The sequence below is a fragment of the Schistocerca serialis genome, chromosome 9 (assembly GCF_023864345.2).
Source record: "Schistocerca serialis cubense isolate TAMUIC-IGC-003099 chromosome 9, iqSchSeri2.2, whole genome shotgun sequence".
NCBI classification, from domain to species: Eukaryota; Metazoa; Arthropoda; class Insecta; order Orthoptera; family Acrididae; genus Schistocerca; species Schistocerca serialis.
This window is the reverse complement of record NC_064646.1, coordinates 313886527-313899649: the sequence shown is the minus strand read 5'-3', so window position 1 is coordinate 313899649 and position 13123 is coordinate 313886527.

Below are 13123 nucleotides of genomic sequence, written 5' to 3'. Positions count from 1 at the left end.
ACAGGAATTTACAATGGGAGTGCAAGGCTCACATTTCGAGTAATTTACTTTTTATGATAAAATCAAAGCACAAAATGACTCACAGACAAGAGTCGTAAGCCGGCCGGGGTGGCCGAGCGGTTCTAGGCGCTACGGTCTGGAACCGCGCGACCGCTACGGTCGCAGGTTCGAATCCTGCCTCGGGCATGGATGTGTGTGATGTCCTTAGGTTAGTTAGGTTTAAGTAGTTCTAAGTTCTAGGGGACTGATGACCTTAGAAGTTAAGTCCCATTGTGCTCAGAGCCATTTGAACCAAGAGTCGTATTGCTTTCAACAATATTAACAATAATTTTTCATTCTTTTTTGTCTATGAATGAAAAGGCGTAAAGGCTTAACAAACAAAACACTAATTACAAAATGTACTAGTTACGCTTGCGGTATCTCAAGTGACGAAAGAGTAGATCAATCCAGCAGGAGGAAACATTAAACTAGATTCTCTGGAACAGGTGTAGAGTTGGTTTTAAGAAACTGTTACGGATCACAGGCCATTTCGAACAAGCTTCTCTTTTCCTTTCATACGTCTCCGCACCGTACCCGACTTAGTTGCTATCAGTCCATCACGTACTACAAGGGCCATTCGGAAAGTAATGTCCGATCGGTCGCGAAATGGAAACCACTATGAAGATCAAAAATGTTTTATCATACAGTGTAAGCTTTCACGGCCGGTATTGTCTTCGCTAAAGTCTTCCGGGCTGATGGGCCGTGGTCGAAATATAAAACTCTCTCCTGACATTTCGTCTCCGACTGCGGGAGACATCCTCGGAGGTAAAGCGGCGAACTGTTAGCCGCTTTACCTCCGGGGATGTCTCCCGCAGTCGGAGACGAAACATCAGGAGAGGGTTTTATACAGTTAACTGTTCGCCGCTTTACCTCCGAGGATGTCTCCCGCGGTCGGAGACGAAACATCAGGAGAGAGTTTTACACTTCTACCACGGCCCATCAGCCCGGAAGTTTTAATTGAAGACAAAAATGTTTCGTTTGCAGCAGTAGCTAAGCCTTCCAGACACTACACTACATGCCGGCCGAAGTGGCCGTGCGGTTAAAGGCGCTGCAGTCTGGAACCGCAAGACCGCTACGGTCGCAGGTTCGAATCCTGCCTCGGGCATGGATGTTTGTGATGTCCTTCGGTTAGTTAGGTTTAACTAGTTCTAAGTTCTAGGGGACTAATGACCTCAGCAGTTGAGTCCCATAGTGCTCAGAGCCACTACACTACATAGTTGCCTCTCCGACTTAGACATTTTTCGTAGCTTTCTGTCTATTTCCGTGTGCTCGTTTGTTTTCCGCCAATTCTCTTCGCTGGTCATCAGCTCGTCGTTTGTGCCATAATGCTGTCTGCATGGCAAGCGGTTCATGTGAGCAGAGATGAAACTCAGGAGGAACTAATTATGGGCTCTGGGTGATCAAACACTTGTCATCGAAAACGCTGCAGTAGCGCCCTCATTGACACATCAGTGCAAAGCATTATCGGAATTTCATAGCGATTTTCCATTTCGCACCCGATCGGACCTTACGCTCCGAACAGCCCTCGCATTTCTTCTTCTTCTACGTTTTCTTCTTCTGTCTTCTCCTACTTTGGCCTAATTCTTCCAGTTTTCTCTCGGCCTTCTTCGTTTATTTGTCTATCACGAAACTGCGAGCCTACGGAAACGAGGTGTGTGGCCCCAGATTCCACACTCAAATTACGCTATTGCTACTGCGCTCTCTGGACAGCCTCTACAAACAACAAAGTGACAACGTAGCTTGCTGTGGAACGAGTTAGGCTCCGATAAATTAATAAATCATAAATTTTATTTCAATACAGAAAATCTGTCAATAATTGCGAAGGACAACGTTCACAAAAATCAGGGTTTATGAGGTAGGATTATCTTAAATTAACATAAAGTGCTATCAGAGTTTACGGTGTGACAAATAATATTTCCTTAGTTGCATGCAGTCAGTCATCTGTGAGACATATATTCTAGTTGCCTTTGACTCTTCTTGCATTAAATCTTTCCACTTCCCTCTGCACTCTGAGATGGTTTATCCAAAATGTGCATACCTTCCCATCTTAGCCAGGATCCGGAAAACTGAAAATGTTGCCACATTTTCAAATCGGTGACCACTACGCACTCTGCCCTGCCTTCGGTAATCGTTTTGTCTCTAACAACTGACTGAATTCCCTTTTCTGTTGCAACATCTCCAACCTAGTCATAAACCCTATGTATATCCAGTAATCTTACAGAACTTACTGAGAGCTGTCCTCCATGGAATCTTGCTGTTTTTCCTACACGTAGAACCACATACATTTTTACACAAACGAATTGTAAAGTTTACAGGATACATTTTACAAACGGAAAAATCGAACATTGCTTTGACATTTATATGACACATACGATAGTAATGCTAACGCTGTGATGATGTTACGTTCGCGAGACGCACAAAAATCAAACCCCCTTGAAGCTGAAGTGAAGTTATGCAAAAATAAAAAACAATATAAGAAAATTTATACACAATAATTGTGACTCTTACATTCCTTCACTGTTACGTACAGTATTATATCGTCACATTCTCGTTATTCACCATGTCACAACATCATCTCATTAAGTAAGCACACTGTCGTTACAATGCGATGGCTGAACCATTAGATGATAACAGGTGGAATCTGTTTGTGTGTTCTATAGCCTCTGATGTAAATAGCGACACCACATCAGAACTATTATGGGGTTACCTCTTCCCTTCAGCATATTACATGTCACCTGAGATGTGGAAACTTTATGTAAACTATTGAAATTATATTCAAACTACCCTAAACGGCCTCAGTAATACCATTTTTTTTAAAAGAAACAAGAGTTTACCTCTCATTATCAGATTACAGAAAGGTCACTTGTTAAGTTATAAAGCCAAAAGATTAATATCCATTGCTTTACGTAATCGTTTAAGTAGTACCTATAAATCATCCATATGGCAGTGCGTGTAATAGTAAAAGTGGTCAGCATTCAGTTCAGTAGACAGACGCTATTTTCAACACATCGTGTTCAGAACCCTCCTAAGAACGACACGTGTAATGAGTAGTGCGTGGGCGGCTGCGCGAGGCGGGAAACAAAGGGCGGGACGAGAAGTTAGTAACGAATATGAAATCAGGTGAAAGATTCGGTGCTTTTGATGAGGAGCAAACAGCTGCTATGCCCATAATTTGCATATGTATCTTATTTTGAAGTCTGCGAATTAAAGAGCTTGAATAACGACAGAAACGGAAGAAACCTTGTAATAATAATTCCCTGCATAAAGAGGAACCAAAATATGTATACAGATTTCAGCTGACATAATTTTGAGAGGAATTTAAAACTCGCATATTGTGGCGGCTGTTAAAAAGGTTCAAGATCAGACGGAACGTCTACTGGTCTAGACGCACTCAAGTGCACAGAAAAGCCCGCCGTCTCAACGGCCATGTCTGTGCCAGGTGGGGAAACCTCTGGTGCAAAAGGGAAGTAATCGAGCGTAAGGCCCATCGGGCAACAGCTTTCCACTTGGCCACCGATCAAGTTGGCACCAGAACTATCTTTTCCAACCCTAGACATACTGTGTGAGTTGCTGACCCCTGAGAGTCGCCGATCCATCGGAGTCTGCAACGTCTTCTTGGAAGGTCCATCTGCTGCCGTCACGCTAGCGACCGCCTCTTGTTTACAGTTACACTCCGTAAAGTTTAACGGCTCATTACTTCCGGGACAGTGGAGTAATGCTGCTCAGATTCTATTGCCGTTTCGCTCGTCTGGCGATTGCGAGTATTTCTCAACACTACGGGAGACCAGCATCGCCAGTCATGCGCTAAGGTTTGCCGTAGAGTAACACCCCCCCCCCTTTTTCTGTTGCCGAAAACTAGTTCTCAGGGCTCAGGATTCTCTCCCCGAAGTGCTCACAGTTAAATCTGTTAGCTACAGGAGAATGTTATTTTTGTATGTTATGTTGTGAACGTGTCTGTGTCAGGGGAGCTATTTTCAGCGCTTTCTCTTTGTATTAGCTTCTAAATCATTTATTTGTGTTGCGATTTTTACTTCATTTCCCCCAGTATCCATTCCAGTCAGTGGGCCCCAGCAAGTAGGGTCGTAGTCCACGCCTTCTCATGGCCTGATACCGGATAGAGCAATAACATAATATCCCGACAGCCTATCAATACTTTCCTCACCCGCTAACTGGGTCAAGCTGGTTGAAATGGTTCAAATGGCTCTGAGCACTATGCGACTTAACTTCTGAGGTCATCAGTCGCCTAGAACTTAGAACTAATTAAACCTAAATAAGCTAAGCACATCACACACATCCATACCCGAGGCAGGATTCGAACCTGCGACCGTAGCGGGGCAAGCTCTTTTGATTCAGGTCTCCTGGGATTTGAAATCAGTGGCAGTCAATTTAGGTGTGGTAACTCATATTGTTCGGCAATGGGCTATAGTGGCTCTTGATAGTTTCGCAGTAAGTGATCTCTACCATATTTGAGAATGATGGATTGTCGGAACTACTTGTTTCCTGAATGAGTAGTATACTTATTGCTTTTTGGACATATTTTACATAAGATTTGCAAATTTTTATCAGGCATATAACCAGTCTCGACTCTTCATCAAGACGAATAAGATGAGACTAGTAGGGGCCCACAAATTAGTAACGTGTTGCTTGACATCTCCTAACGTGGGTGCTACTAATTGTGCTAGATGATTGCCAACATGTACGAAGGTGACGGCACTAACACTGGCTCTAAGAACGACCCGACAGGCTGGAAGGCATCATGCACAGCGCGCAAGTTGCACAGCTACCGGAGACAGCGTTTAGCAACAGTACAGTCGGTAACAAATCATCAAGTTGGTGACTGTCGTGGAGTACCTGTTGGAGCAGGATGCAGATGATGACAGATACTTCATAGATGGGGTAAGCAGTGTTTTCGGTCACTAGGTCCTGGTCTATTTTGACAGGTTTAGTATCCCGCCTGGAAGGCGGCGCGTGGGTAGGAGCAGGAGTAGGAAAAATACGTCGGTACTCCAGTGAGTAAAAATGGTTTACTGGTGCAAGAAAGAATACATAACTTTGTACAGATGCGAAGTCTTAGACCCGTCGTATGTAGAGCACAGCTGAAGCGAGAGGCTAGAGGGCGCTGTCGTCTGTGTCTCGTAGTAGTGCCAACCTTTGAAACTATGCGTTCCTGTCGATACCACAATGGGCCGTCATTTCTGATCACACTGGAATCACAAACGCCGCAGTGCTTGGTCGTGATGTAATTCGAGTCACCACCGCTACAGTCCGACACCTGTACCATACGGTGTCACCAAGTTTCCAGGCCCCCAGCTACAATGGACGTGATGTAACTAGCTTTCGCCTTAGGGCCAGGACAAATTCCTGCGTCCTATCCATGCAGGATGTATACAGTATGTTACATCAGAGTGTGGTGACAGTTTTCTGTTTACTTGACTTCAAGATACAGCCGCCAAGTAGAAAGGCACTGACGTCAAATGTCTTTGGCAAACCTTTCGTATACACCTTGTCTCGCACGCCGTAAACCTCGGACCGATCCCAGTGTTCATGTGTTGGATAATGGCTGTGCTTCCAGTAATTCTCATCAGACACCATCTATAACAATTAGTGATAGTAATTCACAGTGTTAGGAAACACCGTAGTATTTCATTTATCACTGTTAAAATACAAAATGCGAGGAAGTGACAATGAATGACACTGCCCGCCCCTTTCGTATTATGTGCGGCGGAACCGCACGGTTTCTCGTACCTTATTACCAAACAAATCCGTGGAAAGGTTGTCGGACACACTCAAAAATTTGATCCACTCTGTATTTCTGATCTAACACAAACGCACGTCATTTTGTATCTGTTGATATTAAAACTAGCAGTAGTTGATATAGAATGTAATTCCCATTCTGCAGCAGAGTGTGCGCTGATTTGAAACTTCATGACAGATTAAAACTGTGTGCCGGACCGAGACGAATGAGGGACCTATGCCTTTCATGGGCAAGTGCTCACCAATTGAGCTACCATAGCACGACTCACGACCACTCCACACGACCCTACTTCCGCAAGTACCTCGTCTCCTACCTTCCAACGGAAGTTCTCCTGGTAAACTTGCTGAACTAGCACTCCTGGAAGAAAGGATATCGCGAAACCATGGCGATACTGACGGAAGTATAGCTGTGAGGACAAGTCGTGAGTCATGCTTTGGTAGCTCAGTTGGTGATTACTTGCCCGCGAAAGGCAAAAGTCCCGAGTTCGTGTCTCGGTCGGCCACACAGTTTTAATCTGCCAGTAAGTGTCAGTGGTTGATGTAACTGAAATACTTTGGTGCTAATGGTATACTGAAATTATTTTCCACTGACAACAGTCTATACATATTAACCATTTCGTTGGGGTGCAAATAGCTTTAATTGAGGTAGCGTTGAACGTTCGATACTACGTCATTTCAAGACGCCGATCACAGATGTAAAACCGATTCATCTCTCATAAACGACCGAAATTGCTCACACGCAAAGACAGTATCAATAATACATAAAAAACATTAACTCTTCCGGCACAGTGAACTATACTCAAAATCTTACGGCCCTATCGTCGCTCTTACTCCGTACATCCATCGCTTAACATTATCTTACTCCGTGTGGTAATAACTTTTACCGGTTTCTGCATACTTATTAGGTGGCGGAAACGTTCCTCCACCATTTCACGCGTTAACAAATCCATCTCACTGCAAGCGATTACAGGAAGAATTATAAATTAACCTACTGACACGTCAACAGTCACGACGAATGCGCGCTTAGTGACGATTAAAATGGTGCGACGATCATACAGGGTGTTTCAAAAATGACCGGTATATTTGAAACGGCAATAAAAACTAAACGAGCAGCGATAGAAATACACCGTTTGTTGCAATATGCTTGGGACAACTGTACATTTTCAGGCGGACAAACTTTCGAAATTACAGTAGTTACAATTTTCAACAACAAATGGCGCTGCAAGTGATGTGAAAGATATAGAAGACAACGCAGTCTGTGGGTGCGCCATTCTGTACGTCGTCTTTCTGCTGAAAGCGTGTGCTGTTCACAACGTGCAAGTGTGCTGTAGACAACACGGTTTTTTCCTTAGAACAGAGGATTTTTCTGGTGTTGGAATTCCACCGCCTAGAACACAGTGTTGTTGCAACAAAACGAAGTTTTCAACGAAGGTTTAATGTAACCAAAGGACCGAAAAGCGATACAATAAAGGATCTGTTTGAAAAATTTCAACGGACTGGGAACGTGACGGATGAACGTGCTGGAAAGGTAGGGCGACCGCATACGGCAACCACAGAGGGCAACGCGCAGCTAGTGCAGCAGGTGATCCAACAGCGGCCTCGGGTTTCCGTTCGCCGTGTTGCAGCTGCGGTCCAAATGACGCCAACGTCCACGTATCGTCTCATGCGCCAGAGTTTACACCTCTATCCATACAAAATTAAAACGCGGCAACCCCTCAGCGCCGCTACCATTGCTGCACGAGAGACATTCGCTAACGATATAGTGCACAGGATTGATGACAGCGATATGCATGTGGGCAGCATTTGGTTTACTGACGAAGCTTATTTTTACCTGGACGGCTTCGTCAATAAACAGAACTGGCGCATATGGGGAACCGAAAAGCCCCATGTTGCAGTCCCATCGTCCCTGCATCCTCAAAAAGTACTGGTCTGGGCCGCCATTTCTTCCAAAGGAATCATTGGCCCATATTTCAGATCCGAAACGATTACTGCATCACGCTATCTGAACATTATTCGTGAATTTGTGGCGGTACAAACTGCCTTAGACGACACTGCAAATACCTCGTGGTTTATGCAAGATGGTGCCCAGCCACATCGCATGGCCGACGTCTTTAATTTCCTGAATGAATATTTTGATGATCGTGTGATTGCTTTGGGCTATCCGAAACATACAGGAGGTGGCGTGGATTGGCCTCCCTATTCGCCAGACATGAACCCCTGTGACTTCTTTCTGTGGCGACACTTGAAAGACCAGGTGTACCGCCAGAATCCAGAAACAATTGAACAGCTGAAGGAGTACATCTCATCTGTGTGGTGTCACCGCCAGACACCACACTTGCTAGGTGGTAGCTTAAATCGGCCGCGGTCCATTTAGTACATGTCGGACCCGCGTGTCGCCACTGTGTGATCACAGACCGAGCGCCACCACAAGGCAGGTCTCGAGATACGGAATAGCACTCGCCGCAGTTGTACGACGACTTTGCTAGCGACTATACTGACGAAGCCTTTCTCACATTTGCCGAGAGACAGTTAGAATAGCCTTCAGCTAAGACAATGGCTACGACCTAGCAAGGCGCCATTAACCATTTTAAGATAGAGTCTCACTTGTATCATCAAGGAATGCTGTATACAAAAAAAGGATTAAAAGTTAAGTATTATAGCAGCTACGTACTTTTCTTGCTACCATTCATTACATATCCTGTTTCAGACCTCTTTCTAGCCTACGTGAGATTACGCGTGCCTTTCGGCTACCTCAGTGTGGCGTAGCTGTCTTGTTACGCCACAACAATCTGCATGTGAAGCCATTCCGCCAGACACGTTGTCAAAGGTTTCGGGTAATTTCATTCAGAGACTACGCCATATTACTGCTACGCATGGTGGATATGTGGAAAATATCGTACTATAGAGTTTCCCAGACCGCAGCGCCATCTGTTGTTGAAAATTGTAACTACTGTAATTTCGAAAGTTTGTCTGCCTGAAAATGTACTGTTGTCCCAAGCATATTGCAACAAACGGTGTATTTCTATCGCTGCTCGTTTAGTTTTTATTGCCGTTTCAAATACACCGGTCATTTTTGAAATAACCTTTATATTTACTATTACAACGGCAGTGCAACATCTTTAGTTAGAAATTCACGGATTTTACCTTATTCATCATAATGTAGAAAATAGTTCAAAACCAATATTAACAATGAATGCACCGCAACAGCCCGCGTTTTCTGCCGTTTCTTTACCTGCTGTTAACACTTGCGCAGTTAGTCTCTGTGTATCACCCACAATTTTTGGAGTAAAGCAATTGATTAAAGAACAAATTGTAATGTCGTGAAATACTCTCAGTTCAATTAAAAAGATAACTCTCACGCAAAACTAGTCTAGCTCACTACATGCTCTGTTTACACTGGGGCGGTGCAAATGTTCGTAGCGTTTTTTCATAAGTACCAAACAGATACACGTAAGAGAGAGTTTAGTCATCAGTAATATACTGTCTTTCACTTTTCACAACAGTCTACCATCGCTGGGGTACTTTTCGATAACGCGACCGTGGAGATCTCATGGTTTTGAGGGGAAGGATTCGTCGAGGCATGTTCGGAGCGTATTTTCATGCGGAAAGGAACTGCTCGAATTCTCTTCGACAGAGAGTGCAAAAGGTGAAAAATCTGAGGGCACCACAAGGTGAATAAGGTGGGTGCGGAATGACTTCCCACTCTACTCCTGTATAGTGTTTTTTGCCAGTCTAGCAGAATGCGGGCGTGCGTTATCGTGGAGTGGGCTCACTGCATGCAGTCTTCCTGCTCGAAGTTCTTGGACTGCGTCTCAGTTCTTGACAATAAACGTTGGCAGTAATGGTTAGACCTCGGGGAGGCCGCTGCTCCACCAGATGAATAACATTATCTTTAGTGGGTGCGCGCAGGTTTTTGTACGCAGTGTTGCTGCTTTGTTTGGGCTTAATCATGCCTTTCTTTCCCTGTGTTAACATGAAGACGTCATTCCTTGTCACCACTAACGACAAACGATAGGAATGGTCGGTGCTGTTCACAAACCAATGGCTGACGAGCAAGAGATGCGCATATGGCTACCCGCTCATTTTTGTGATTTTGGCTTAGAGATTTGAATCATCCACATTGCATGCAGATGTCTCACGATGGTGGAAAAATCAGAGCTTCTTAGATTCACTAGTTCTCGAGTGCTCTGAAGTGGATCATTGTGGATTAATGCGTTTAAATGATCATCGAACCTCGAATGTCTTCCTCAATATGTCAGAACGACCCTCCTTAAAACGAGAAAACCATTTCCTCCCCCTGTTCTATCCAATGGCATTATCCTCACACACAGCGCAAATGTTCCCGATTACATCCGCTGCTCTTACCCCCCCCCCCCTCCCCCCTTACTGAATTCAAACAGAACAATATGTCGCAAATGTTCCGATTTCTGCATTTCGCACTCCATTTTTTAGCTTTCAAGTTCCATTCACTATCTCCAAATGACAAAATGACAACGTGTAAACTCCAATAGCAATAGTGAACTACAAATGAAAAATGACAATCGATAAATAATCTCATAGATTCCGGAATACCGATATGCAAAAAACAAACGTTACGAGCTTAATCACCAAACCAACATGTTTCTATCAATATGGTTGTACCAAAATATTTATATCGAGTTGGTATATTCAGTGCGCTCTGGTCCTGTGTAGGAATTTGCGTATTACTGATAATGTGGTGGAAAGACAGCACATCTCAATGGATTTTATTTGAGGCCAAGTAAGATGTCGTAGCCTTTTATTAATTTAGAAAGTTTTACACATTTTGCTTCTGTGTGGTATCCAGAGTAGATGTACAAGTATAGCAAACTGGGCGTTGAAAACACAAGAATGGCTGCTGTATGAGCTTTAAAATGATATGTTTGCTATCCGAATCCGATGATTCCGTCCGCTAAAGATATAATCGTCCAGATCTATACTGATTAACTGCAGTATGTTTCTGTGGCCTGAGCCACAAATGCCGTTTATACCTAGCGGATTAACTGGAGAGCGCTGTAACTTCTTCCTTCCTAACACTCCGCGCGTAATTTAATGTCAAACTCTATGAGGTCGTATACCTTTCTTTGAAGAAAGCCAACAGCTCCATGTCCAGTGTTACCGATGGGGGACTTATGGACGTACAAAGTCACAATTGGTAAGTACCATCTTCCCCACACTGAAGGGTGGTTTTTCGAGTATAAATGTAGAGCAACCAACAACACATCAGAATTCACGTTACAACGTAAAAGGCATTATATATTTGTCGGTTTCTATAGAGGAATTGCAAGAAAATGTTTATGTAGTTAGTTATCTTAGTCCTTGAAGTTTCTACTAATGTTTCATTGCGGTGGTTTGGCTCTTGTTAAGGTACAACAACAAGTAGTCAACCTGACGTCCTCCGCTGCGTGTTGTTAGAGATGTCTAATGAATAGCCTATTCCACTAACAACATCTAACATCGGAAATCGCCGCGGCAAAGTAAAAAATGCGCTTTTCTCAGTCGGTTCCGAAACAATGTTGTCATCCAGTTTTTCATTTGAACTCCATGTCAGTTGCTTCGGGACTAAAGCAATCGAAGTGGGTGAACTGTTTATGTGTTGCATTCCAAATACTATCATACAGGTGGGCTGCCAATTTTACGTCCATCCATTCCCCAATAGAATGGCGACAAACCAGATGACATAAATAGATGACAATGGTGTTAAATTTAAGTGCGAAGAAAAAATTCAAACATGTCTTTCGTATCCACTGTCTCAGAATGTCATGGATAGTCTTCGTTAATATTCTGTCTACCTCTAACTACAAATCTACAGCAGAGCGCGGAATTGCCCGTTTCTTTAGACAGTGCTGCAGAAATACTAAATAATTCCCCATACGTGACTGCCTGTTTCAGAGTTTCTCTACGCGATGCGCACTACTCCTCATTCCTCTCCGCAGTGGAATGTAATGATTTACAGGTAGCTTATATTTGACTCATCTTCTGTAATTATACAGCGTGTTACAAAAAGGTACGGCCAAACTTTCAGGAAACATTCCTCACACACAAATAAAGAAAAGATGTTATGTGGACATGTGTCCGGAAACGATGTTAGAGCTCATTTTAGTTTCGTCAGTATGTACTGTACTTCCTCGATTCACCAGCAGTTGGCCCAATTGAAGGAAGGTAGCCGGCCGAAGTGGCCGTGCGGTTAAAGGCGATGCAGCCTGGGACCGCAAGACCGCTACGGTCGCAGGTTCGAATCCTGCCTCGGGCGTGGATGTTTGTGATGTCCTTAGTTTAGTTAGGTTTAACTATTTCTAAGTTCTAGGGGACTAATGACCTCAGCAGTTGAGTCCCATAGTGCTCAGAGCCATTTGAACCATTTTTTTTTGAAGGAAGGTAATGTTGTCTTCGGTGCTTGTGTTGACATGCGACTCATTGCTCTACAGTACTAGTGTCAAGCACATCAGTACGTAGCATCAACAGGTTAGTGTTCATCACGAACGTGGTTTTGCAGTCAGTGCAATGTTTACAAATGCGGAGTTGGCAGATGCCCATTTGATGTATGGATTAGCACGGGGCAATAGCAGTGGTGCGGTACGTTTGTATCGAGACAGATTTCCTGAACGAAGGTGTCCCGACAGGAAGACGTTCGAAACAATTGATCGGCGTCTTAGGGAGCACGGAACATTCCAGCCTATGACTCGCGACTGGTGAAGACCTAGACCAACGAGGACACCTGCAGTGGACGAGGCAATTCTTCGTGCAGTTGACGATAACTCTAATGTCAGCGTCAGAGAATTTGCTGCTGTACAAGATAACGTTGACCACGTCACTGTATGGATACTGCTACGGGAGAACCAGTTGTTTCCGTACCATGTACAGCGCGTGCAGGCACTATCAGCAGCTGATTGGCCTCCACGGGTACACTTCTGTGAATGGTTCATCCAACAATGTGTCAAACCTCATTTCAGTGCAAATGTTCTCTTTACGGAAGAGGCTTCATTCCAACGTGATCAAATTGTAAGTTTTCACAATCAACATGTGTGGGCTGACGAGAATTAGCCCGCAATTGTGTAATCACGTCATCAACACAGATTTTCTGTGAACGTTTGGGTAGGCATTGTTGGTGATGTCTTGATTGGGCCCCCTGTTCTTCCAACTACGCTCAATGGAGCACGTTATCATGATTTCATACGGGATACTCTACCTGTGCTGCTAGAACATGTGCCTTTACAAGTACGACACAACATGTGGTTCATGCACGATGGAGCTCAGGCACATTTCAGTCGAAGTGTTCGTACGCTTCTCAACAACGGATTCGGTGACCGAT